The 27727-nt window shown below is 45.0% G+C and overlaps 12 non-coding genes across 12 annotated transcripts; 6 read left to right on the top strand and 6 right to left on the bottom strand.

Moving 5' to 3' along the window:
- Window positions 1-4139: 4139 nt before the first annotated feature.
- Window positions 4140-4223, top strand: trnas-gcu (transfer RNA serine (anticodon GCU)). Its single transcript has one exon. It is a non-coding gene; the product is annotated as a tRNA-Ser (tRNA).
- Window positions 4224-7057: 2834 nt separating this feature from the next.
- trnai-aau (transfer RNA isoleucine (anticodon AAU)) lies at window positions 7058-7131 on the bottom strand. Its single transcript has one exon. It is a non-coding gene; the product is annotated as a tRNA-Ile (tRNA).
- Window positions 7132-8004: 873 nt separating this feature from the next.
- trnag-ucc (transfer RNA glycine (anticodon UCC)) lies at window positions 8005-8076 on the bottom strand. Its single transcript has one exon. It is a non-coding gene; the product is annotated as a tRNA-Gly (tRNA).
- A 1046-nt stretch (window positions 8077-9122) lies between these two features.
- On the top strand, window positions 9123-9204 carry trnas-aga (transfer RNA serine (anticodon AGA)). Its single transcript has one exon. It is a non-coding gene; the product is annotated as a tRNA-Ser (tRNA).
- An 843-nt stretch (window positions 9205-10047) lies between these two features.
- trnai-aau (transfer RNA isoleucine (anticodon AAU)) lies at window positions 10048-10121 on the top strand. Its single transcript has one exon. It is a non-coding gene; the product is annotated as a tRNA-Ile (tRNA).
- Window positions 10122-11386: 1265 nt separating this feature from the next.
- On the top strand, window positions 11387-11468 carry trnas-aga (transfer RNA serine (anticodon AGA)). The gene has a single exon. It is a non-coding gene; the product is annotated as a tRNA-Ser (tRNA).
- Window positions 11469-11681: 213 nt separating this feature from the next.
- Window positions 11682-11752, top strand: trnag-acc (transfer RNA glycine (anticodon ACC)). The gene has a single exon. It is a non-coding gene; the product is annotated as a tRNA-Gly (tRNA).
- A 3888-nt stretch (window positions 11753-15640) lies between these two features.
- On the bottom strand, window positions 15641-15782 carry LOC138230841 (U4 spliceosomal RNA). The gene has a single exon (XR_011186435.1). It is a non-coding gene; the product is annotated as a U4 spliceosomal RNA (small nuclear RNA).
- A 4692-nt stretch (window positions 15783-20474) lies between these two features.
- On the top strand, window positions 20475-20547 carry trnar-acg (transfer RNA arginine (anticodon ACG)). The gene has a single exon. It is a non-coding gene; the product is annotated as a tRNA-Arg (tRNA).
- Window positions 20548-21567: 1020 nt separating this feature from the next.
- LOC138230857 (U4 spliceosomal RNA) lies at window positions 21568-21709 on the bottom strand. Its single transcript, XR_011186451.1, has one exon. It is a non-coding gene; the product is annotated as a U4 spliceosomal RNA (small nuclear RNA).
- Window positions 21710-23036: 1327 nt separating this feature from the next.
- LOC138230834 (U4 spliceosomal RNA) lies at window positions 23037-23178 on the bottom strand. The gene has a single exon (XR_011186428.1). It is a non-coding gene; the product is annotated as a U4 spliceosomal RNA (small nuclear RNA).
- A 230-nt stretch (window positions 23179-23408) lies between these two features.
- LOC138230932 (U5 spliceosomal RNA) lies at window positions 23409-23525 on the bottom strand. Its single transcript, XR_011186520.1, has one exon. It is a non-coding gene; the product is annotated as a U5 spliceosomal RNA (small nuclear RNA).
- Window positions 23526-27727: the final 4202 nt, after the last annotated feature.

Below are 27727 nucleotides of genomic sequence, written 5' to 3'. Positions count from 1 at the left end.
TGGCGCCCACCGGTTTCCTCGAATACGGCATCAGTCTGCTCAGCCAGAGCCAGGGCCTGCTCCAAGGGGACCAGTGCGGCCAGCATCACGTGGCACTGCACCTCAGTCGGCGCCGGGGCCAGGAACGCCTGGAGCGCTATTTCCCGGTGGGCCTCCTCCGGGAGAGTAGGGTAACCCTGGCGGGCTAAGTAGGCCACGTCTGCGGCTGTTACCTTCACTGTTACCTGGATACCTCTTTATCTAGAACTCACTCTTCCCCCTGCCTGTCTGGCTTCTTTTAATCCTTCTGTGCCCGGATTGCAGCGGGTAAGATATTTTTCCAAGAAAAAAAGAGAAATTAAAAAAAGAGAAATTTCACCAGAGCCCCTGCTCATGTCTAATTTTTAGTTTAGAAGGATTCAAGCAAGATTTTGGATGAAAGGCAGCGACCTTAATCAAGCCCAAATCATAATTGAACCCATTCAGAGCCTACATTACATTTTAGTGTTTCATTCTGAGCAGAATGCCCTCACACCTGAAGAAGGCTTGCGTTTTCTTCTCTTTTAAGCATGTGTACAATGCTGTAATACAATTTAAAATAATTAAAAGTTTAAAAAGTATCAACTAAACTCCATTAATATCGAGTGTCTTTTATACAGCTTTTATACAGCTTTTAAGTATAGATTACACTTTTCTAAAATGTATTTAAAAAATAAAAACGATTACTAATCTAATCTTTCCACGTTTGATCCCAAAATCCCAAGAAAAATTAATCTAAACTAGGAGAAAGCTATGCTGAAAGTTTATTAATATACTTAGAAGACAAAGATAACAATTTATGTTGCATTTGTCTGATTGTGAATCAAAAAATACATTTAATTAACTGCTCTCAGTGACAGCTGACAATCCTCCATACACTCAAGTGAAAAATTAGTAATGCCAATGTAAACGTCGTATTTACAATTTGTTGATAATAGAAATGTTAAGTTCTCTAAAGCTTTTTGAGGCAGCAAAAGATTTGAACACCCTATATTGTAATGAGCTGCTGAGCTGAGAATGGGTTATGTTCCTGCTGTCAGAGGGGGTGGAAAGTGCCCGCGGTTATTTAATTAGTATTACAATTCACACTGATTCCCTTGCAAAGGTATGGACATAAGAATATTCGTGCGTGGTCAAAAAATGGCATTAAGCACTTAAAATTAATATGGTTAATAAGAGTAAACTGGAACATGCTGTAACAAGATCGGCTAAACTGGGATCTATCGCTTACGCCTGAAATTGGAGCTGCTGTCGCAGTGAATAGCGACTAATAAGTCTGTCTTTCTGTGGGGGGAAGGGAATCTGATCTGATCTGCAAACCTCCAACAGAGCTGTTCAACTGGTTTTTGTCGGGCACATCAAGTGTCAGGTGTAAGCAATAAATATATTTAGCTGAAAAGCTGTACAACGCAAGACATTTCAGTACTCTAGGTTTCGTGAAAAAGCACATTGTGCTGCTGTAATACAGTTTAAAATAATTAAAAGTCTAAACAGTATCAGCTTATGTATGGGTTGTAATTTAAAAAAAGTCAAAAACCGCACTCAAAATGCAATTTAGCGCTTTCTGGCAAGAGGAGACACCCAAATTAATAATGTAACATGCTACTGTTTGTGCATGGATATAGTTATAATGCTATTTCCTTAGACACGTGATTCCATGTTTTATTTTGAATCCCCGGCGGAACCGGGCATCCATAAGAATCAAGTACTGTAACAGGTTTATTCTATGCTGAAAAAAAAGAAGAAAGAAAACACATTCCATAAGAATCAGCGCCTTTATATAGCGCCTTTAAAGGTGGCTTCTCAAAACGCTTTACAGGATAAAAACAACAATAACAACAACAACAACAACAATATTGTGTTTCATTGCACTTTGACAGATTGTCTTTAAATCAACTGTTGATTTAAAGTTTGACAGTAAATGTTTATATTGTAACGCATACAGCCTCCATTTCTTATTAAAAATGTAGCCTAAGAGGGGGGGTCTGCTCTCACAATCCTCCATATACTCAAGTGAAAAATTAATAATGCCAATGTAAACATCGTATTTACAATTTGTTGATAATAAAAATGTTAAGTTTTTTAAAGCTTTGTGATAGTTTACCCAGTTTACCCATTGTTATTAAAAATGACTTGGATTCGAACATGTTGTGATATTTAGAAATATAAAAGTCAATTAACTGTCAATTTCCATATTTATGTCTTTATTTAGCGGTTTCATTAGTGACAAAGGCTAAACTTTCTTGGAAAAATGTCTTTGCTGTCTTGCTGATACGTTAAGCTTTCTAAACTCAGCCACAAAGTCATGTGACTGATTTTTCGCCCTGTTTCGTTGGTTAAACGCAATGATCACAAGCACCACCATGGTAACTGGGACATGTAGTTTTTAATTCAGATTGAATTATAACTGTACGTACTGTAGCGGCGAGGCTTATTAATAAGACAGAATTAAGTGTTGCTGTGCTTTCCCAAATGAGGCCCCATCTCCCTCTTCATCTCTGTGGTGCAGTAACAGAGAAGCTATTCATGCAGACTGATTTAAAGATGTTTTCTTTTGATAAGGTACAGCTCCCAAATGGGGATGCACTTAGCTAAGCCTGGCTATCATGATCAATGGTCATCCATTGGCGCCTAAAGGTCTGCAAGATTCCAAGAGAGAGCCTCATCCAAGTGGTCTACAACCCCAAGGTCAACATCACCAGAGCACCGTCGCAAGCTGAACAGCAAAGCCTGGCATAGAGCCAGAGAGCGCGGATTAGACAGCAACAAGCCTGCAACTGCTTTGTGCCCGCAGGAGATCTGAATCCCCAGAGATTGGATGAGTATTCAACTTCACTGCATGACAGCTCGAGAATTCAATTGTTATCCCAACCAGTTGATATCAATTTAATTCCTAAGAGTTATGTACTTGTTTTGAGTATCTAGTGTAGAAGTTATAACCAAGTTCATTTACGAAACGGTCTAAATGAATGATATACTGAACGTATGTCCTCTTGATATATGTAACTCTTTGTAACTGACTGAATATATACCTTTTGTATTCTGATAACCCTCTCGATAAGATCTGTTAGGTTTACATGCATATTCTATGTATTAATAAATGTATCCTCGTGTATTAGTACCTGTGTGTGTGCGTTGTTTGAGTTATGTCGCATGGTTGGATTCTAAAGCCATCAAAAGAATCAACTTTGTGATTTACTGCTACAATGAATAATTGTCTCAGTAAATCCCAAATCCTACAGAACTAGTGCCTTCAGAGAGCACACTACAGATGTTACCTATTTATCGTTGAACAGGATGTATGTGATGTGGCGACTAGGTTCAATTTTGTATCCTCTTTAAAAGATTAAGGATTGGGGTGAGTGTGATTTACCACCCTTTCAGCTAAGAACCCGACGTGCGGACCGTTTAAGCTGCATAGACTCGGTCGTTTAACTCTTCTCCATTAGCAGGGTTAAGGTTAAAGAAAAAAACATTGCTGACCTCTTTTTTTTTTTGCCAGCCGCGAGCGCTGATTAGCAAGGTTTGTATTTCATGTTTTGCAAGTTGCATCCATTTTAAGAAAAACAAGTCGTTCAAGACAGGAAATGAATGCTTGCATTTAATTAAGTCTAGCCGTAGGCGGTTGTCCATAATGACCAGTTCTGTTTGAGAAGACAGAACAAAAAAGGCACCGCTGGGATTCAGAGCCAGGGTCTCCTGTTTACTAGGCAGGCGCTTTAAGCAACTAAGCCACGGCGCCCCAGGAGCACTGTCCTTTTGCAGCCACTTGGACACACCACTCAGACACATCTGCATTCGGTGTGTGCTCCGCCTGCTCGCTGAGCAAGTTGCCACCTTTACATACAATAGCAACATCAACACCAAGAGAAAGGGTGACAAATGGCTTTTATCTGGAACTTTTCATGTCCAAGGAGCTCGATGTGCTTTCTGTGTACAACAGGGCCACTGATCTCCACACTGGCCATTGAACCACAGCAGTGGCTTGCTGGCTTGACATCTCCCAAGGAAAATGTTGAAATCGCATGTGGAACAGGAAAATGACCCTCGAGTACGAGGGAAAAAAAAGAAAAAGATCATCTGGAGCGCGCCAACCCATGTCCGGACAGCCCACTTCTGTCACCGAGGTGGCCGAGTGGTTAAGGCGATGGACTGCTAATCCATTGTGCTCTGCACGCATGGGTTCAAATCCCATCCTCGTCGCTCTCCATGTCTGACACGTGTGCCCGTTTGGCATTGGCCATCCTGTCGTTTGCTCTGGTTCTAGAGCTGTACATTTTCTAGCGGTGGCTGAACATGGTATAGTAGGCTAACGTCGGTATCGAGCAGTAACAGTAATGGTATTTACGTGCCGCTGCTGCCAAGTAGCTCTGGTTTGAGACCGCGTTTTCACTTACTTGCAACGCAAACAGAGAAAGCGATTTTTGACAGTCTCTCGAGAGACTGCGCTAGGTGTTTAGGGATAGACTTTGTCAGTTCCCCCTGGGATGGTGGCCTCTCAAATAGTTTGTGATTCCTCTAGACGTTTATACAGTAGAAGCCTGCTTCGTGGCTTAAATCCAAGCTAAGGAAACGAGTTAGAGGTCTGATGCAGAACTGCGAATTCAATGAAGAGGAACACTACAGTACATTGCACTGTATGTGTGAGGAAAGCTGCCCCCTACTGTTCCTTGTCGACCGAACAGAGGACTGTAAAGGATACCGCTAAGAAACTTTAGGATGCTGGTTGGAATCCAGCTCCAAAGTAGCCCCTTTGGGTGTTATGTCATCAAAAAGTAAGAACAGCGAATCTCCATTTGATCAAAAGCGCAACAGAACTGTTTTCCGTGGAGAAGGTTTCAGACCCGTAGACCTGTTTTATTTGTAGGGCAGGGCGCATTCCCAAACGCGAATCTCCTGTTTTAGAAATGCTTTGGGCGGCGTGAAGTGAAAATAAGAAGTGGGCTCCAGATGCACATGGAAGCAATCAAGTGTTTCATCCGAGCTGTTTCAAAGACTGCTCAACAGCTTTCCTTTTACAGAGGCCCAACGATTAATGATGGGGGTGCACCCTTCAATGTGCCTTACGACTCTAGGGAGTGATTGAGACGATTCGTAGCGTGTGTTCATTTCCCTCTATTCCCCATGTTGCAGTGGTAAGACGGTGTGCATTCTGACAGCAATCTCTTTCAAAAAATGATTTTACCTTATCGCGGCTTTGCCCTTCTTGCCTCTTTGGACAATATCTCCATCTTGTGGTCGTTGTTGGTAATGTCTTCTTATGCCCTTTTTTATTTAAATTCTCTATTAGTTGATTATAGAATCTCTACAATGGAGTTGAAAACATCAGTTTTATAGCAGACAATATGACATTATTTATAGTCCAATTAGAAACTTATTACCCTGTTTTTAACATAATAACAAATTAAAATTGATTAAAACTAAGTTTGGAACACCAGGGAACATAACGAATGATTTTTAGGAAAACCATGAGGTTCTCTGTGTCCGATGCCTGCAAGGGGAGAAAGCTAGAATCCTTTGATTTTTTCAAAATTTGAAAATAAACATCATATAACAACTGCTTTCATTCCTAGGAATGAAAAATAACAATTTTTGAAGACATAGTAGTTTCTAAAACACTACAATAAAGTTAAAAACATCAGTTTTATATTACATTATTTTTAGTGAAATTAGTCATTTTTTGCACTATTTTTAATAAAATATCTAATTAAAAGTGATTAAAATTAAGTTTGGAACAACAAGGAACACAAAAAAAAAGATTTTTAGGAAAACCATGAGGTCCTCTGTGCCCGATGCCTGCAAGGGGAGAAAGCTAGAATCCTAAAAAAAAGTTATCAATTCTAGAGCCTAAGAGGAAAACAAGACAAATGTATATCTCCAAATAATTTTATGTGCTTCAGAAGAGCCCAGGAAAGTTTTTTGCATACATGAAACCACGCCCGTTTGCACATAAGCAGACATGGTTGCACACACGACTGCATGAAAGCACACGTGCATGCGAAGTCATCCTGTTGAGCATTTGAAAAGCCGCACCACGCCGCACTTGAAATAGCTCTTACATTAGTGGTAGACGCAGGAATCGCCGTTTTATTTACGCTCTTACCAACGCGATGGAAAGCAAAACAAAGCAAAGCAGAGCAAAACAAAACGAACAAACGAAAACCCTCACGTCCCGCACTTGCATATAACGCTGTTACGTGCCCAAGCGGTATTGTACGTCATCCTAGCACTGCACCCTGGGGCGTAAGGTATATGGGAACGAGCACACGCCACGAATCGTCTCGAATCACTCACTACAGCTGTAAGGCGCCTTGAAGCGTGCACCCCCAACATTCTTCTTTGCGCATCTGTGAAAGGTAAACTCTTGAGCAAACTCTGAACCAGCTCTAAGGAAACTAATCTGATTAGATGTTACTTTGACTCATCTTTTTACTCTCAGTGCTGGATTGCTCAAACTCCAGCTAGGGTTAGGTTTAACATTCCCACACTATTTAGACACTTTGTTTACGCTCAGTGCTGGATTTTTGGAACTTCAGGACGAGTGGGAATTTTCTCCTATCTGTCAATTCTGTTTTGTTTTGGAGACTCTTGGCTGCCTATGTTGTACAGTGCAGCGTGAATGAAACATTTTCCAAAACTGTGTCAGCTCAAAAGTTGTAAGAAAACCTCTCCAGCTGCTTTAACTCTCTTCATTTTTGTCATTTAATGTGACAATCGATGTATAACAGGAGCCTCACATATGCAAATGGTGAGGCTCCAGTTCGACACCACTTTACAGTATATGACAAAAGCATGGCAGACTGTGCCGGACCGGCAGATAACGTCCGCTTATTTTTACCATATTAAACATTGGAAATCCTCCCACTTGCATTTGTGACACTTGATTTTGGCTCCACCTAAGACACTCTTAAATCTTCAAACACTTTTCTCTTCTCCCGCAACACTCTTGTCTGTCGGCACTGTGTGGCAGCATTGCATGACAACCCATTTCACCACGGAAAGGAACCTAACAGCTTTGGTAAGAGAGGAGAAAAGAACCTGGCCCGTACGGGGATCGAACCCGCGACCTTGGCATTATTAGTACCACGCTCAAACCAACTGAGCTAACCGGCCTCGCAACAGTGCTCCTCTCTGTGCTGCAAAAAATCAAACTCAGGGAATTTCTTTTGTCCTCCTTTGAATAGAAAGCCGTGTAATTCAGTGTACGGGCTTTCTCGTGCAGTTTCATGGTTCTTGTAACCCAAATCCTACACTGGCCTGAAGTGCCCCCCCATTTCACAGCATTTTTCAGCTGATTTAAAATGTACCTAAAGGAGAAGCATTATTGAAGACCATCAATTACCAAGAGCTTTTGTCAAAGGTTTTGGTGGTCATTTTTAATGACCACAGAGCACTATGACCTCGGTTTTACATCTCATCCAAAAGACAGCGCCCTTTTACAACACAGCTTCTCGGTCACTATATTGGGAGATTGGGACCTGCACAGACCTCAGAGTGAGCGCCTCCCCGCTGGCCCCATTAACACCGCTTCCAGCTGGAAGCTTTGTTTTTCCCTGTAGCTCACCCTCATCCAGGTACTGACCTGGCTCACACCTGCTTAGCTTCAGTGGGTTTTCAGTTGCGAGTTGCAAAAGTTGGGATGCAAGTGATGGAGCCGTTCGCTGCAAAAGCCACTGCATTGGCCAGGAATCAAAACCAAGCCTCCTGCGTGGCAGGCGAGAGTTCTAACAATGAACCACCAATGCTCAGTGCCTGTACCTTCAAAAAAGACGCTTTTTTGGTGCTCTGTGCAAAAAGCGTCGACATCTGCTTCCAGCTGCAAAATGCCATCCGCAGACGCTGTGAATTTATTTATTTAGACACCGCTCAGAATCCCCTGTAAGATTCTCCTTCAATTCCGTTTTGCAGTGCTTTAGCTCTTTCAAAAGGCTTCGCTTTGCTAGTCACAATCCAAGGCTCGTGACAGCATCTGAAAACACTCGCCACTGCGTTGGCCAGGGATCGAACCTGGGTCAACTGCTTGGAAGGTAGCTATGCTCACCACTATACCACCAACACACACCCGCCGGAGCCCTCCAGGACACCACCAGAGAATGCTCACGATTTCAGAAGCTGTCTCCGGGACGTGCTGATTCCACACATCCTGAATAAATCATGTTATTGTTAGTTGCTGTAGCTAGACGTTCAAATGAGTTTCATGGCCAGATGGACTGTTTCCTCAAGTGGTATAGTATTGCAGTAAGACAGCACGATGCCTGCAAGACTATGTCACGCTAAACACCACAGATTGTGTTTGTCCGTTCGTGTCAGTCGTCCTGCAGCCACGGGAAGTGGGACACAAACATGCTGCAATGCTTTCAAGACGTTAGGATTTGTTTGTGCAACATCCGAGAAGAGTACTTGTGGCTTGAATGTGACTGAGCAAGGTGTTTAAAGACAGAGACTGAAAACTGTTAAAGGATGAGTCAAAGAAACGTCTAATCGGATTAGTTTCCTTAGAGCTGGTTCAGAGTTTGCTCAAGAGTTTACCTTTCACAGATGCGCAAAGAAGAATGTTGGGGGTGCACGCTTCAAGGCGCCTTACAGCTGTAGGGAGTGATTCGAGACGATTCGTGGCGTGTGCTCGTTCCCATATACCGTACGCCCCGGGGTGCAGTGCTAGGATGATGTACAATACCGCTTGGGCACGTAACGGCGTTATACGCAAGGTTTTCGTTTGTTCGTTTTGTTTTGCTCTGCTTTGCTTTGTTTTGCTTTCCATCGCGTTGGTAAGAGCGTAAATAAAAAGGCGATTCCTGCGTCTACCACTAATGTAAGAGCTATTTCAAGTGCGACGTGGTGCGGCTTTTCAAATGCTTGTGGGCATTTCTCTGTTGTTGATTCTTTTTTTGTGTGTAACAAAGTGGCATTTTCATGTCCGGACGGGGAGACTTTATCATTCCGACATGAAGCCACCCTTAAGTCCTCTGAGGCGTGTCTGTCTGCAAGGCTTGTATTTTGGAAATGTTTTTTTGAAACGGAGAACGACTTTGAAATAGGCTTCCGCCGGCGCCTCGCGTTCCAGGTAAGATTGTAGCAAGAACGCAGCGGCAGTGGGGCTTGCTGTAGTCGTGGCCGAGTGGTTAAGGCGATGGACTAGAAATCCATTGGGGTCTCCCCGCGCAGGTTCGAATCCTGCCGACTACGTTATCCGCCTCCAGTCGGTGTGTTTCGGCGCAAGCAAAGAAGCGCGCCTCTTTGCTGTTCCTGGTGGTTTTAAAACGCCCAATCGCTTGTACCCGCTGCCTTGGAAATAAGTTCTTCAGCGTCCGCGAATGGCATTTTGCAGCTGGAAGCAGATGTCGACGCGTTTTGCACAGAGCACCAAAAAAGCGTCTTTTTTGACAGCCCAGGCACTGAGCATTAGTGGTTCAGTGGTAGAATTCTCGCCTGCCACGCGGGAGGCTCGGGTTCGATTCCCGGCCAATGCAGTGGCTTTTACAGCGAGCGGCTCCATCACTTGCATCCCCTTGCAACTCGCAACTCAAAAAACCCACTGAAGCTAAGCAGGTGTGAGCCAGGTCAGTACCCGGATGAGGGTGAGCTACAGGGAAAAACAAAGCTTCCAGCTGGAAGCGGTGTTAATGGTGCCGGCGGTGGGGCGCTCGCCCTGAGGTCTGTGCGGGTCCCAATGCCCCAGTATAGTGACGGAGATGCTGTGTTGTAAAAGGGCGCTGTCTTTTGGATGAGATGTAAAACCGAGGTCACAGCGCTCTGTGGTCATTCAAAATGACCACCAAAACCTTTGACAAAAGCTCTTGGTAATTGATGGTCTTCAATAATGCTTCTCCTTTAGGTACATTTTAAATCAGCTGAAAAATGCTGTGAAATGGGGGGGCACTTCAGGCCAGTGTAGGATTTGGGTTACAAGAACCATGAAACTGCACGAGAAAGCCCGTACACTGAATTACACGGCTTTCTATTCAAAGGAGGACAAAAGAAATTCCCTGAGTTAGATTTTTTGCAGCACAGAGAGGAGCACTGTTGTGAGGCCGGTTAGCTCAGTTGGTTTGAGCGTGGTGCTAATAACGCCAAGGTCACGGGTTCGAGCCCCGTACTGGCCAGTTCCTTTTCTCCTCTCTTACCAAAGCTGTTAGGTTCCTTTCCGTGGTGAGAGGGGTTGTCATGCAACGCTGCCACATAGTGCCGACAGACAAGAGTGTTGCGGGAGAAAAGTGTTTGAAGATTTAAGAGTGTCTTAGGTGGAGCCAAAATCAAGTGTCACAAATACAAGTGGGAGGATTTCCAATGTTTAATATGGTAAAAATAAGCGGAAGTTATCTGCCGGTCCGGCACAGTCTGCCATGCTTTTGTCATATACTGTAAAGTGGTGTCGAACTGGGTGTCGAACTGGAGCCTCACCATTTGCATATGTGAGGCTCCAGTTATACATCGAGTGTCACATTAAATGACAAAAATGAAGAGAGTTAAAGCAGCTGGAGAGGTTTTCTTACAACTTTTGAGCTGACACAGTTTTGGAAAATGTTTCCTTCACGCTGCACTGTACAACATAGGCAGCCAAGAATCTCCAAAACAAAACAGAATTGACAGATAGGAGAAAATTCCCACTCATCCTGAAGTTCCCAAAATCCAGCACTGAGCGTAAACAAAGTGTCTAAGTAGCGTGGGAATGCTAACCCTAACCCTAGCTGGAGTTTGAGCAATCCAGCACTGAGCGTAAAAAGATGAGTCAAAGTAACGTCTAATCGGATTAGTTTCCTTAGAGCTGGTTCAGAGTCTGCTCAAGAGTTTACCTTTCACACATGCGCAAAGAAGAATGTTGGGGGTGCACGCTTCAAGGCGCCTTACAGCTGTAGGGAGTGATTCGAGACGATTCGTGGCGTGTGCTCGTTCCCATATACCGTACGCCCCGGGGTGCAGTGCTAGGATGATGTACAATACCGCTTGGGCACGTAACGGCGTTATACGCAAGGTTTTCGTTTGTTCGTTTTGTTTTGCTCTGCTTTGCTTTGTTTTGCTTTCCATCGCGTTGGTAAGAGCGTAAATAAAAAGGCGATTCCTGCGTCTACCACTAATGTAAGAGCTATTTCAAGTGCGACGTAGTGCGGCTTTTCAAATGCTTGTGGGCATTTCTCTGTTGTTGATTCTTTTTTTGTGTGTAACAAAGTGGCATTTTCATGTCCGGATGGGGAGACTTTATCATTCCGACATGAAGCCACCCTTAAGTCCTCTGAGGCGTGTCTGTCTGCAAGGCTTGTATTTTGGAAATGTTTTTTTGAAACAGAGAACGACTTTGAAATAGGCTTCCACCGGCGCCTCGCGTTCCAGGTAAGATTGTAGCAAGAACGCAGCGGCAGTGGGGCTTGCTGTAGTCGTGGCCGAGTGGTTAAGGCGATGGACTAGAAATCCATTGGGGTCTCCCCGCGCAGGTTCGAATCCTGCCGACTACGTTATCCGCCTCCAGTCGGTGTGTTTCGGCGCAAGCAAAGAAGCGCGCCTCTTTGCTGTTCCTGGTGGTTTTAAAACGCCCAATCGCTTGTACCCGCTGCCTTGGAAATAAGTTCTTCAGCGTCCGCGAATGGCATTTTGCAGCTGGAAGCAGATGTCGACGCGTTTTGCACAGAGCACCAAAAAAGCGTCTTTTTTGAAGGCCCAGGCACTGAGCATTGGTGGTTCAGTGGTAGAATTCTCGCCTACCACGCGGGAGGCTCGGGTTCGATTCTCGGCCAATGTAGTGGCTTTTGCGGCGAGCGGCTCCATCACTTGCAACTCGCAACTGAAAACCTACTGAAGCTAAGCAGGTGTGAGCCAGGTCAGTACCCGGATGAGGGTGAGCTACAGGGAAAAACAAAGCTTCCAGCTGGAAGCGGTGTTAATGGTGCGCTCACCCTGACGTCACCCTTAACGCTCACCCTGAGGTCTGTGTGGGTCCCAATGCCACAGCATAGTGACAGACAAGAGTGTTGCGGGAGAAGAGAAATGTGTTTGAAGATTTAAGAGTGTCTTAGGTGCAGCAGAAATAAAGTGTCACAAATGCAAGTGGTTGGATTTCCATTGTTTAATATGGTAAAAATAAGCTGAAGTTATCTACCGGTCCGGCACAGTCTGCCATGCTTTTGTCATATACTGTAAAGTGGTGTCGAACTGGTAGTGTTACATTAAATGACAAAAATGAAGAGAGTTAAAGCAGCTGGAGAGGTTTTCTTACAACTTTTGAGCTGACACAGTTTTGGAAAATGTTTCCTTCACGCTGCACTGTACCACATAGGCAGCCAAGAGTCTCCAAAACAAAACAGAATTGACAGTCATATAATGTCCATTAACCCCGGTTTTAAAAGCAGCATCATGTCTGCCATCATAAGAATATGAGTCCAATATTTTAGAATATAGTCAGAATGACTTCTAACCTTACCTGTGGCGTCTTTAATCCCTATTGCTCAATGCACGGTGAAAGCATTGCATACGTGTCTGACAATGAGGAATGACAGTCATTTGCCTGTTTCACAAATGATCGTATTTTACTAGAGATTCTGTTTGGGATTCAGCTGTGCATTCGGACAGCAATCCCTTTCAAGAAATGATACGTTCTGGATGAGGTCAAAGGTGCTGAAACGCTGTATTTAGGATGTTTGCAGTGATTGTGTCTCCTGCTTCAACGCAGTGATATATAGATGTGCTCCTGTAATTTATTGGTACATGCCCTGGGCAGTAAGCAGTCTGAGGATTTATTTCCAGACGGCATAGAGCAGTGAAGTAGTGAAGTAGTGCAACACACTTTATCATTATATTATTAGAACCTATTCTACTTAAATTATAACATTATACACAATTTGAGTTCATTTTAAAAATTAAAAGGTAATGAAAGGAATGCATATTAATGAGAAAGATAATACCGATATGCATGTGATAATCTTCCTTATATCATGTAGTGCGTCATTTTGACACTTTGTGGGCATGAAATACAAAGAAAATCATGTTCTATGGTACAAGATAAATACAAAACTTAAGCTTTTATTTTAATAAGATTTGTTTATAAAGCATAAGCAATCATTTATTACATTAATATATGTGAAAATAACATTTTAGCATCATATTATTACATACAGGTCTTTAGCTTCAACACAGTGATATATATATATATGCTCACTGATTTTTTGGTACATGCCCAGGTCAATAATCAGAATGAGGATTTATTTCCAGACGGGCTACAGGTAGTGTTGTGAAATACTTCAACACACTGGATCGCAGATTTAGACCCCCTGCACTCTTACTCCTTAAAAACCAAAGAAATGAAGATATGTAGCAATCACATTGTAACAGGGGTGACAGTGACTTAATGCTTATACTAGTGGACTTCTGGTACCTTTAGGGTACGGTGTTCCCTGAAGGGCTCTCAAACCCCGCATTTCAGATGCCTAGCTGTATCGCTGATCTATTCCACCTCAGAATCACTTTTAAACCTTACCTCTGGTATCTTTAATCCCTATTGCTCAACGCATGGTGAAAGTATTGCATAAATGTGTCTGAAAATGAGCAATGGGCACCTGAGAGACTCATTTGCCTGTTTCACAAATGATCATATTTGACTAGAGATTCTGTTTGGGATTCAGTTGTGCATTCTGACAGCAATCCCTTTCAAAAAACGATACATTCTGGATGAGGTCAAAGGTGCAGGAACACTGTATTTAGGATGTGTTTTAAAATCCATTGACTGATCCCCGAATCCTGAAGTTTCTTCGCATGATATCGGGCTTGCAACCACTTTCTGAAAAATGATGAAAAATGCCAAAAATGAAAAAAAAGTTATCAATTCTAGAGCCTAATTTATATCTCCAAATAATTTTATGTGCTTCAGAAGAGCCCAGGAAAGTTTTTTGCATACATGAAACCACGCCCGTTTGCACGTAAGCAGACATGGTTGCACACACGACTTCATGAAAGCACGCGTGCATGCGAAGTCATCCTGTTGAGCATTTGAAAAGCCGCAACACGCCGCACTTGAAATAGCTCTTACATTAGTGGTAGACGCAGGAATCGCCTTTTTATTTACGCTCTTACCAACGCGATGGAAAGCAAAACAAAGCAAAGCAGAGCAAAACAACGAACAAACAAAAACCCTCACGTCCCGCACTTGCAAATAACGCCATTACGTGCCCAAGCGGTATTGTACGTCATCCTAGCACTGCACCCCCGGTGTACGGTATATGGGAACGAGCACACGCCACGAATCGTCTCGAATCACTCCCTACAGCTGTAAGGCACCTTGAAGCGTGCACCCCCAACATTCTTCTTTGCGCATCTGTGAAAGGGAAATTCTTGAGCAAACTCTGAACCAGCTCTAAGGAAAATAATCAGATTAGACATTACTTTGACTCATCTTTTTACGCTCAGTGCTGGATTGCTCAAACTCCAGCTAGGGTTAGGGTTAGCATTCCCACGCTACTTAGACACTTTGTTTATGCTCAGTGCTTGATTTTGGGAACTTCAGGACGAGTGGGAATTTTCTCCTATCTGTCAATTCTGTTTTGTTTTGGAGACTCTTGGCTGCCTATGTTGTACAGTGCAGCGTGAAGGAAACATTTTCCAAAACTGTGTCAGCTCAAAAGTTGTAAGAAAACCTCTCCAGCTGCTTTAACTCTCTTGATTTTTGTCATTTAACGTGACACTCGATGTATAACTGGAGCCTCACATATGCAAATGGTGAGGCTCCAGTTCGACACCCAGTTCCACACCACTTTACAGTATATGACAAAAGCATAGCAGACTGTGCCGGACCGGCAGATAACTTCTGCTTATTTTTACCATATTAAACATTGGAAATCCTCCCACTTGCATTTGTGACACTTGATTTTGGCTCCACCTAAGACACTCTTAAATCATCAAACACTTTTCTCTTCTCCCGCAACACTCTTGTCTGTCGGCACTATGTGGCAGCGTTGCATGACAACCCATCTCACCACGGAAAGGAACCTAACAGCTTTGGTAAGAGGGGAGAAAAGGACCTGGCCCGTACGGGGCTCGAACCCACGACCTTGGCGTTATTAGCACCACACTCTAACCAACTGAGCTAACCAGCCTCACGACAATGGTCCTCTCTGTGCTGACACTGCTCATGATGTTTCCCGAGCCGAAACACAGTGCGTTTTTCCAAGCCATTTGACAAAGCCCGCCCACTGAAAACTGCAGCAGATCGTGTAAAGACGTTCAACTTTGTAATTACTGCACGCACAGGAAGCAGAATAAATTCCTCTTTTCAAACTGTCAAAGGTTTGCTTTGCGAACGCTGCAGGACATCGCACAATCTCTTTTGAACGGGGACAAACGATTTCTTATGGGGCGCAGTAAGTACAGAAGATTAAAAAGCTCCACTCATGCCGACGATGCAGCATGAAGAAGCGCAACCTAACGTTTGACAGACAAAGGCCGGGCGCCGCTACGAGCAATATGAAATCAAACTGACAGCACACAGCGTTTCGCGCTTACTCAAAAGTGATCTCGACAGACGCTGTTCTCTGCATAACGCTGAAAGAGCTAAAGAGCGTTTCTGTTGAGACGTAACAAGCTCGTTTCTTTTTACCATGATGTCACCATGACAAAATCTGTCTTTAAACACCTTGCTCAGTCTCTGACGAGACTGTCAAAAATTGCTTTCGCCGATTGTATTGCAAACCGGCGGAAGCGGGGTATTGGGAAAAGTTTTCAACTAGCAATAATCGCGCCTCGGCTAAACCTCACAGGCTACGATACCGCCACTGCGCAAAGCTGATGGTTGCCAGGCAACCGCGGGGATCCTATGGAAATCGTTATCGATCGTCTCATGGCATGTCGTTGCTGTAACGCTTCATATTTGTCCTCTTCTTCATCTAGCTTGAGGTTTTGAAGAATTTCATGACAGACAAGGGCTCCGTCGGGAACAAAGGGCGTTGTGAGAAAACCGTTGCTTATTTTCAGCAGCAGAAATACAACCCTTTAAATACAAGATGACAGAACAATGACGAAGGGCATGCCGGGAGGAACTCATGCACTACAGAGGAAAGGGGGCGGGCACGTACAGTTCACATTCAAGCCACAAGTACTCTTCTCGGATGTTGCACAAACAAATCCTAACGTCTTGAAAGCATTGCAGCATGTTTGTGTCCCACTTCCCGTGGCTGCAGGACGACTGACACGAACGGACAAACACAATCTGTGGCGTTTAGCGTGACATAGTCTTGCAGGCATCGTGCTGTCTCACTGCAATACTATACCGCTGGAGGAAACAGTCCATCTGGCCATGAAACTCATTTAAACGTCTAGCTACAGCAACTAACTATATCATGATTTATTCAGGATGTGTGGAATCAGCACGTCCCGGAGACAGCTTCCGAAATCGTGAGCATTCTCTGGTGGTAGGGGCGTTCAAGATGGCGCTCAGGTGGGAGGTAAAGTTTAGTGGTTGAGGAGTTTTTTTGAGTTTTTCATGACCTGAATGTTAATTTTTGCTTTTTTTGACTACAGAAAAATAAAGACTTAACACTACTTGTTTAAACTTCAGTTATAATTGAAAGAAAAAAAAACAATTTTTTTTAGGTTTAAGAATTTCGATATGAGTAACACTGGGAAAAGAAAAGAGAGTGCTGGGTCCTCGAAGGAGAAATCTAAGATACCTCAATCGTATATGTATAGCACTACAAGAAAATCGATGGAACTACAGGGAAAAGTGAAGCAGCTGGAGGGGACGTGGAAAGAGTGCTGGAGATGCGCTCGTACGGTAGAGCCGGAGTCCCTGCCCAGCACCCCTGTGAAAACCCCGGCGGCCAAGAGAGGAAGGGGTGACCTGACGCTGGAGGAGCTCCAAACCAACATCTTTAACATGATGGGTGAGCTGAAGGAAATGATTCGATTTAATACAGTCGCAATCGAAAGTCTTAAAAAGTCCATGGACTGTGTGTTTAAAGAGGTTGAAGACTTAAAGAGTGAAGTAAAAGTTCTTAAACAAGTAAATACCGAACAAGAAAAGCATATTAAAGAACTTGAATTGAAAGTGAACGATGTAGATAGATACTGTCGACGATGGAATTTAAAATTATTTGGAGTTAAAGAGGAACGTGATAAGGACCTTGTTGCAACAGTGAAGGGTATCTGTAAAAGGACCCTGCCGGACCAGGAGGACGTAATATCGGCCATTGACTTTGTTCACAGGCTCGGGAGAGCGAACATGTCTGGGCAAGTGCGCCCCAGATCGATTATAATACAGTTCACCAAGAGGACGGCGAGGGACATGCTGTGGCGAGCGGCGAGGGGGAATGAGTATTTGAATGGGAACAAACTGAGGTTTGCAGAGGAACTGTCTGCCGCGGGCAGGAGCACCAGGAACCAGCTGTGGCCCCAGGTTGAAGCTGCCAGAAGAGAGGGGAGGAGAGCCTACTTTGTGGGAGCGAGGGCCTTTGTGGACGGGAAGGAGATTTGCTCTCAGTGACTGCTCAGTTAATGATTATGTTTGGTTTTATTTGTTATACCAGTATATACTAGTGTTTCTTTAGTGTTAGTTTGGAATGCTGTAGTTAAGTGTTAAGGACTGTTATAGTTCTGGTTCTTTGAAAAACTCAATAGTTTAGACAGTCTTAGAGTTAGTTATTTGCTTTTGTGTATGTCTTTTTCATGAATGCCAGAGGTACTCGAAATGTTGTTAAAAGAAAAACGTTTTTTTTGTTTTGTAAAAAACTGTGCTGAGTTTTATTTTTTTACAGGAAACGCATGCATGTTGAAACTAAAGTTTATAATTGAGAAATATTAAAGCAAGGAAAATATGATACGTGTAAAATATACAATTTGATCACATAATTACTTAATTACCTCTGGTAGTTAAATGTTTTTTTTTTCTGCTGCGTTTTTTTTCTCTTGTACATGACTCTGATCCTCTTGTTGTATTTGTATTTGTAAATTCTACATGTTTAATAAAAATAAAAAAAAGCATTATAATCAAGTGCAGGAGCTGAGGGCTTTTGTTTTGTTTCGTTTTCCATGGCGTTCGTAAGCACGCAAATCAAAGGCAATTCTTGCGTCTAACACGAATGTAAATGCTTTTGAAAGTGCAGTGCAGGGAATGCGCCCTGCCCTACAAATAAAACAGGTCTACGGATCTGAAACCTGCTCCACGGAAAACAGTTCTGTTGCGCTTTTGATCAAAGGGAGATTCTCTGTTCTTACTTTTTGATGACATAACACCCAAAGGGGCTTCTTTGGAGCTGGATTCCAACCAACATCCTAAAGTTTCTTGGCGGTATCCTTTACAGTCCTCTGTTCGGTCGACAAGGAACAGAAGGGGGCAGCTTTCCTCAACATACAGCGCAATGTACTGTAGTGTTCCCCTTCATTGAATTCGCAGTTCTGCATCAGACCTCTAACTCGTTTCCTTAGCTTGGATTTAAGCCACGAAGCAGGCTTCTACTGTATAAACGTCTAGAGGAATCACAAACTATTTGAGAGGCCATCATCCCAGGGGGAACTGACAAAGTCTATCCCTAAACACCTAGCGCAGTCTCTCGAGAGACTGTCAAAAATCGCTTTCTCCGTTTGTGCTGCAAGTAAGTGAAAATGCGGTCTCAACCCAGAGCCACTTGGCAGCAGCGGCACGTAAATACTGTTACTGCCACTGCTCGATACCGACGTTAGCTTACTATACCATGTTCAGCCACCGCTAGAAAATGTAAGGCTCTAGTACTGGAGCAAACAAAGGGAGGGCCAACGTCGAACGGGCACACGTAGAGAGCAACGAAGATGGGACTCAAACCCATGCGTGCAGAGCACAATGGATTAGCAGTCCATCGCCTTAACCACTCAGCCACCTCGTCGACAAAACTGAGCTGTCCAGACATGGGTTGGCGCGCTCCAGATGATCTTTTTCTTTTTTTTCCCTCGTACTCGAGGGTCCTTTTCCTGTTCCACATGCGATTTCAACATTTTCCTTGGGAGATGTCAAGCCAGCAAGCCACTGCTGTGGTTCAGTGGCCAGTGTGGAGTTCAGTGGCCCTGTTGTACACAGAAAGCACATTGAGCTCCTTGGACATGAAAAGTTCCAGATAAAAGCCATTTGTCATCCTTTCTCTTGGTGTCGATGTTGCTATTGTATGTAAAGGTGGCAACTTGCTCAGCGAGCAGGCGGAGCACACACCGAATGCAGATGTGTCTGAGTGGTGTGTCCAAGTGGCTGCAAAAGGACAAGACTCCCGGGGCACCGTGGCTTAGTTGGTTAAAGCGCTTGTCTCTTAAACAGGAGATCCTGGGTCCGAATCCCAGTGGTGCCTTCTTTGTTCTGTCTTCTCGAACAGAACTGGTCCTTACAGACAACCGCCTATGGCTAGACTTAATTAGATGCAAGTATTCATTTCCTGTCTTTAACGCGACTTGTTTTTCTTAAAATGGATGGAACTTGCAAAACATGAAATACAAACATTGCTAATCAGCGCTAGCGGCTGGCAAAAAAAAAGAAGTCAGCAATGTTTTTTTTCTTTAACCTTAACCCTGCTAATGGAGAAGAGTTAAACGACCGAGTCTATGCAGCTTAAACGGTGCTCACGTCGGGTTCTTAGCTGAAACGGTGGTAAATCACGCTCACCGCAGTCCTTAATCTTTTAAAAGGATACAAAATTGAACCTAGTCGCCACATCACATACATCCTGTTCAACGATAAAAAGGTGACATCTATCCTCGATCCAGAGTAAATCTCACGTTGAGGGCATATTTTTTTCCACTTTACCATGAGTCAGGCTCAGCTGCACAGAGGCGAGAGCAGAGCAATGAGGTCACGGGGACAGGGGAGTCACACGCTGGCGGTTTAAACACGCGGAAGAAAACTGAGGGATCCACAGTATGTGGACCCTCCGTGCGCCATCAGTCCGCACTCCGGACTCTGAATCCTGCCATCCAAGTTAAGATCTCGGCGGAACCTGAGGCGCAGTTCCTTCTTAAAACGTAATCTGGTGAGCATTTCTAGAATCGTACTTGTATAGATGCAGCCCTTAATGTGTTGCTAGGTTAAAATTGATGACTTCTTGAACTTCAGTAGGCAACTGCCCTCTTGATTTCGGATTTAATTTCTTTATTACAGGGGCGCTTTTATGAAGACAGAGTCATGTTCAGGTACTTTGCTTGATGGAGGAAGCATATTTCGGACTCTGTGATCTGCTCACCTGGAAAGGTCTGCTGTACTACTACAAGAGAGAAGTAGAGTCTGGAAGAATGGACAATTTTATGATGCTTTGGAAGATAATGTTTTTTTTTCTTTGAAATCGAAATGAATCAGAATATCAGTGCAAAAGACAAACTCTTGGTTTGGTTTAAAGAGATATGGTTTTAAAACAGACAAAATGTAGAAAACAGGTGTTTCTCACTTTTGGAAAAGAATGGACCGGGGGTAATATTTTACTAGTTGCAGTGCTGATCTCACTGGGTTACAGTCCTGCAGTGTCACACCAGGGCCAGTGGCGCAATGGATAACGCGTCTGACTACGGCTCAGGAGATTGCAGGTTCGACTCCTGCCTGGCTCGGGTCGTTTTTAAACGCATCGGGCTACTCCCTAAGTAGTCTGTGCTACTTACTGCATTGTAATCGAACCCAGTAAGAGATTTCCTTCATGTAAATGAACTGCACCTGACAGCTTTAGAAAAACACCTGGGCTCAGTACGGTGCTGAGAGCTCAGCGTTGCTGTTCTAATTAGCACGCACTGCATCGACTATGAGCCCGAACTTTTCAGTTATTCCGATCAGTAAGTCAACACGTAGTCCACATGAACGGTAGAAATATTCTCTTGTCTGTCTCTTGTTTGTATAGAACTGAATGTCCCTGACAATGTACTGTTAGTTTTAATTGAAGAACGGCATTTGTGTTCAAATATACCAGACAAGTTTATGTAACTGCTCATGCGACACTCAGTTGTAATTAGTCAAGAAATAAAGTCGAACAACAGCTGCGAGTTTGATTGTGAACGTATGAGATTGCAGCGCTTTTTACTTCCATTGACAAATGATAGATATTCGAAGAGAGATCCTTCAGACCAGCAAGCAAACCCACGGCTATTTCGGTTTTCTATCTAGGCAACGTTGGTGTCTGCAATAGCATACATGAAAGCGTGATGCAGGGTGAGCGCCCCCCCACCGGCACCATTAACACCGCTTCCAGCTGGAAACTTTGTTTTTCCCTGTAGCTCACCCTCATCCGGGTACTGACCTGGCTAACAAATGCTTTGCTTCAGTGGGTTTTCAGTTGCGAGTTGCAAGGGGATGCAAGTGATGGAGCCGCTCGCTGCAAAAGCTACTGCTTTGGCTGGGAATCGAACCAGAGCCTCCCACATGGTAAGCGAGAATTCTACCACTGAACCACCAATGCTCAGAACCCAGGCCTTCAAAAAAGACGCTTTTTTGGTGCTCTGTTAAAAAAGCGTCGACATTACCTCTTTCAAAAGGCTTCACTTTCCTAGTCACATTACAAGGCTCATTGAACCCGGGCTGTTTCCTCCAGCGGTATAGTATTGCAGTTAGACAGCACGATGCCTGCAAGACTATGTCACGCTCTGACGAGACTGTCAAAAATTGCTTTCGCCGATTGTATTGCAAACCGGCGGAAGCGGGGTATTGGGAAAAGTTTTCAACTAGCAATAATCGCGCCTCGGCTAAACCTCACAGGCTACGATACTGCCAATGCGCAAAGCTGACGGTTGCCAGGCAACCGCGGGGATCCTATGGAAATCGTCATCAATCGTCTCATGGCATGTCGTTGCTGTAACGCTTCATATTTGTCGTCTTCTTCTAGCTTGAGGTTTTGAAGAATGTCATGACAGACAAGGGCTCCGTCGGGAACAAAGGGCGTTGTGAGAAAACCGTTGCTTATTTTCAGCAGCAGAAATACAACCCTTTAAATACAAGATGACAGAATAATGACGAAGGGCATGCCGGGAGGAACTCATGCACTACAGAGGAAAGGGGGTGGGCACGTACAGTTCACATTCAAGCCACAAGTACTCTTCTCGGATGTTGCACAAACAAATCCTAACGTCCTGAAAGCATTGCAGCATGTTTGTGTCCCACTTCCCGTGGCTGCAGGACGACTGACACGAAGGGACAAACACAATCTGTGGCGTTTAGCGTGACATAGTCTTGCAGGCATCGTGCTGTCTCACTGCAATACTATACCGCTGGAGGAAACAGCCCGGGTTCGATGAGCATTGGAATGTGACTAGGAAAGTGAAGCCTTTTGAAAGAGGTAAAGCACTGCACAACGGAACTGAGGGAGAATCTTACAGGGGATTCTGAGCGGTGTCTGCATACACGCAGTCCGATACGGGTGCTGAAAGCTTGAGCTACTCTCAATGTCATGCTGCCTTTCCTCGGAGTAAATCTGTTACATTGAAAGAATGCTTCTGGCAGGTTCAAAAAGGGACCTTTGTTAATTGGAGAAATCAATGATTTCGAATGAATTCTGTATGCGTTAAAAGACAGCTATACACAGAAAACATGCAGGACACTGCTCATGATGTTTCCCGAGCCGAAACACAGTGCGTTTTTCCAAGCCATCTGACAAAGCCCGCCCACTGAAAACTGCAGCAGATCGTGTAAAGACGTTCAACTTTGTAACTACTGCACGCACAGGAAGCAGAATAAATTCCTCTTTTCAAACTGTCAAAGGTTTGCTTTGCGAACGCTGCAGGACATCGCACAATCTCTTTTGAACGGGGACAAACAATTTCTTATGGGGCGCAGTAAGTACAGACGTTTAAAAAGCTCCACTCATGCCGACGATGCAGCATGAAGAAGCGCAACCTAACGTTTGACAGACAAAGGCCGGGCGCCGCTATGAGCAATATGAAATCAAACTGACAGCACACGGCGTTTCGCATTGACTCAAAAGTGATCTCGACAGACGCTGTTCTCTGCATAACGCTGAAAGAGCTAAAGAGCGTTTCTGTTGAGACGTAACAAGCTTGTTTCTTTCTACCATGATGTTACCATGACAAAATCTGTCTTTAAACACCTTGCTCAGTCTCTGACGAGACTGTCAAAAATTGCTTTCGCCGATTGTATTGCAAACCGGCGGAAGCGGGGTATTGGGAAAAGTTTTCAACTAGCAATAATCGCGCCTCGGCTAAACCTCACAGGCTACGATACTGCCACTGCGCAAAGCTGACGGTTGCCAGGCAACCGCGGGGATCCTATGGAAATCGTTGTCAATCGTCTCATGGCATGTCGTTGCTGTAACGCTTCATATTTGCGGCCGGACACTTCCCGCCTCCCAAAGAAAAGAGCGCCAATCAGACAGGCGGAGACCGAGGACTCGCAGAGCAGACGGCCACAGTCGCCGTAATAAGAGCGATTGTGAGCGGTTTTGTTTTCTCTCTTTGACCAGCCCAGCTGCGCCCCACCCGAAGGCAGGGAAGCACAAAAATTGTATGGAACTCATTCATGCTCCTCTCCATGGAAATCTTTAGTAAAAGGCAAAAGATTTGTACGAGATGAAGAGAAACCAGAGTGCGTGGCTGGACAGCTGCAGGAGCCCAGGCCGCCTTCAAGGCCTCTGCCCTGCCGGTCGTGGTTGGTAATGCACCTGGCCTTACAAACGAGCCAGTGGGGCCCGTTCAGCTCCGGGCTCATCGCCTGCGGCTCTCGGCTTACCTGGCAGGGGAGATACCTTGATCAGCCTGTAGTTGGAGTAGTTGGATTGTTTTCTTGTTTTGTGGAAGCAGTGTTTGTTTTGCAGTTTGAGATGGCAACCTTTGGATCCCGCAAGAATGCTGTACGTTTTGAGCTTTTGGGTGACCTCTTCATAGATAGATAGATAGATAGATAGATAGATAGATAGATAGATAGATAGATAGATAGATAGATAGATAGATAGATAGATACTTTATTGATCCCGTGAGGGAAATTGCAGTGCAACAGCAGCTTAACACACACAACACAGCCACAGTGTAACGAATTATATACTAATAGTACAATACATACAATACAATACAAGAGTTACTCACAGTCCGGACACACAAGAGGAAACTAGAACAGAACAGTACACAGAAAATCGTATCACACGTATGAATATAAATATAGATGTAACCATAGATATAAATATAAATATAAATGTATTGCACAGGTCCCTGGCATATATTGCACAAAAGTGGTTGTAAACGGGAAAAAGAAAAAGAAAAAGAAAGAGAACAGATGTAGCAGTATATGTGTATATGCGTTTAGTCCAGAAACAGGTCACTGTCGCTGTTGCCTCTGCCAAGACGCAAGGTGGATGCGTTGTACAGTCTTATGGCAGACGGCAAGAATGACCTCCTGTAGCGCTCCCTGTCGCACCGTGGGTGAATCAGTCTATTGCTGAACATGCTCTTCATTCCTGCAAGCCTGTCATAGAGGGGATGGGAGAAGTTGTCCATGATGGCCTCCAGTTTGGACATCATTCTCCTCTCAGCCACTACCTCCAAGGGGTCCAGGTCAGACCCAATGACAGAGCTCGCTCTCCTGATGAGCTTGTTCAGCCTTTTGGAATCTACTGCTCTAATCCCAGAGCCCCAGCACACCACTGCGTAGAAAATGGCACTCGCTACCACCGACTGATAAAACATGTGTAGCATCTTACTACACACATTGAAGGACCTGAGCCTCCTCAAGAAGTAAAGTCGGCTCTGTCCGTTCTTATAGATGGCCTCGATGTTCTTAGACCATTCCAGTCTATCGTCGATGTGCACTCCCAGGTACTTGTACGAGTCCACCATCTCCACGCCACTCCCATGGATGTAGACAGGAGTAGGTTTGACCTTTTTCCTCCTGAAATCTACCACCAGTTCCTTTGTCTTTGTAACATTCAGTTCCAAGTGGTTCACCCCACACCACTCCACAAAGCTGCTGACCAGTCCTCTGTACTCCTCCTCCTGCTCACCCTTGATACACCCCACAATCGCAGAGTCATCTGAGAACTTTTGCAGGTGGCATGACTTTGAGTTGTACTTAAAGTCCGAAGTATAGAGGGTGAAGAGGAATGGAGAAAGAACTGTCCCTTGAGGTGCCCCTGTGTTACTCACTACCAGTTCAGACACGCAGTTCTGAAGTCTCACAGACTGTGGTCTGCCCGTCAGGTAGTCAGTGATCCACGAGGTCATGGAGGCATCGACTTGCATCTCCTCCAGCTTCCTCCTTAGAAGTAAGGGCTGGATGGTATTGAAGGCACTGGAGAAGTTGAAAAACATGATCCTTACAGTGTTGCCAGCCCTGTCCAGGTGTGAGTAGGCCCTTTGCAGCATGTAGATGATCGCATCCTCCACACCAACACTGGGCTGGTAGGCAAACTGTAGGGTGTCCAGTGATGAGCTGACCATGGGTCTCAGGTGGGATAAGACCAGTCTCTCCAGTGTCTTCATGATGTGAGAAGTCAGTGCAACTGGTCTGTAGTCGTTGAGGACAGAGGGGCGCCCTTTCTTTGGTACCGGGACCAGGCATGATGTCTTCCAGAGCACCGGGACTCTCTCCAAGCGCAGGCTCAGGTTGAACAGTCGCTGGAGCACTCCGCTCAGCTGATCAGCACAGGCCCTCAGAACTCTGGGACAGATGTTATCTGGTCCTGTGGCCTTACCCCCGTGCAGCCTCTTCAGCTCCTTCTTCACCTGGTCAGCTGTGATGGTCAGCCTGGCCCGGGGGATGATGCTCATAGTGCTTTCAGTGCCGGAGGTGTTAATGGCAGAGGTGTTGGAGAGTGGCAGCTGTGGGGGATGGGTGGGTGAGCAGCCGTCGGGGGTTGTAGCTGTAGGCGGCCATGTTTGTGGGGGGATGGAGGAGGTGTTGGGCAGTTGCAGCTGTGAAGGGTTAGGGAGCGTGTGGCTGTGGGGGGATGGGTGTTGCGCCACAGAGGACCCAGAATCAAACCTGTTAAAGAACTGGTTCAACTTGTTGGCCATCTCCAGGTTCCCTTCTGTTGCAACCCCAGCCTGTTTGAAGCCAGTGATCTCTCTCATGCTGCTCCATACATCTCTCACCCTATTCCTTTGCAGCTTGTCCTCTACCTTCCTCCTGTAGGCATCCTTGCTCTCTCTTAACTTCTGCTTTAGCTCCCTCTGTACACGCTTGACCTCTTCCTTATCTCCCCTCCTAAAGGCTCTCTTCTTGTCATTCAGAAGAGCCTTCAGGTCGCTGGTGATCCAGGGTTTGTTATTTGAAAAGCAGTGTACGTCTTTGGTGGGGATGGTGTTGTCTACGCAGAAGTTAATATAGTCAGTGACACAGTCCACCATGCTGTCTATGTCCTCCCCATGTGGTTCGCACAGCACATCCCAGTTGGTGGCCTCCAAAGCACCACGTAGATCCTCCATAGCCTCCTGAGACCATCTCCTCACGGTCCTCATGGTCACAGGTTGGCGCTGGACAATAGGCTTGTATAGTGGTGTAAGCAAGACAAGGTTGTGATCTGATCTGCCAAGGGGGGGAAGGGCTGTGGAACTATATGCATCCTTAGCATTGGCATATAATAAGTCCAGTGTTTTGTTTTCCCTGGTCGGGCACTTAACAAACTGGTGGAAAGTAGGCAGAGTGGTGGAAATAGATACGTGGTTAAAGTCTCCTGAAATAGCTATAAAAGCGCTTGGGTGCTTTGTTTGTAGCCTGGCTGTGACTGTGTTTATGACGTCACACGCTACCTCTGCATTTGCCGTAGGTGGAATGTAAACAACAACAAAGATGGCGCATGTAAACTCCCGCGGCAGATAGTACGGACGCAGTCCTACGGCTACCAGTTCAATGTCCGGGTTACAGACGCGCTCCTTAACATGAATATGTCCAGGATTACACCATCTGTTGTTTACAAGCACCGCGAGCCCCCCTCCTTTCCTCTTACCGCTTTCGGTATTTCTGTCCGCCCGCACCGTCTGAAAGCCGCCGATGGTAACGTTCGAGTCCGGAATAAGTTCCTGCAGCCACGTCTCGGTGAAACACATGATACTGCATTCACGATACTCCCTCTGGCTTCTCACCAATGCTCCCAGTTCGTCCATCTTGTTCGCTAAGGACCGCACATTTCCCATGATGATCGAAGGAAGGTAGGGTTTAAATCTCCTTCTCTTCGCCTTTCGCGTCGCACCAGCCCTACAGCCTCGGCTTCTCCTCCTCAGCTCCTCCGGCACCGATGGCTTCTCTCCAGTGAGTAGAGGCGGACGCGCTAGCGCGATCAGCTGGTCCCGCGTGTAGACAATGCCTCTGTGGCTATCGGCATTGCAACTCGATAGCCACAGAGGTCCGAGTATCAGAAAAAACAAGAAAAAGTTTCTCAGCTTCCTAGTATCCATCATGTTGTGATCGCAAATCTAGTTGCCGGCAAAGGTATGAAGAAAAAACACTAACACACTAGCATTTACTAACTGAAAGAAACAAAAAGACAACAAAAAGACACGGAGCTGCTGTAGCAGGCTGCCACTAACATGGCGCCATCTTGAATTACTGGCGTATGCAGTAATTGGATCGTATGCAGTTCAGCAGAAAAGTGTTACAGAAGGAACTTGGCTTTGAACCTCGGCACTTGGATTTCATCTTCGCTCTCCCAGGTCAGAAAGCATCTGAGGTTGTTTTTGCTACCTATTCTCTGTTTGAACAATGTGTGGATGTGTTTGAGGCAAAAAGAGGGAAAGTTCCTGCCCTTGAGAAGATCATCTTGCAGCCTCTGACACGGAGAGAGAGGAAAACGGTGCATGTTGT

The sequence above is a fragment of the Lepisosteus oculatus genome, unplaced genomic scaffold (genome assembly GCF_040954835.1).
Source record: "Lepisosteus oculatus isolate fLepOcu1 unplaced genomic scaffold, fLepOcu1.hap2 HAP2_SCAFFOLD_52, whole genome shotgun sequence".
NCBI classification, from domain to species: Eukaryota; Metazoa; Chordata; class Actinopteri; order Semionotiformes; family Lepisosteidae; genus Lepisosteus; species Lepisosteus oculatus.
Note: the sequence above shows the minus strand (reverse complement) of the source record. Positions and strands in the feature narration are given on the sequence as shown.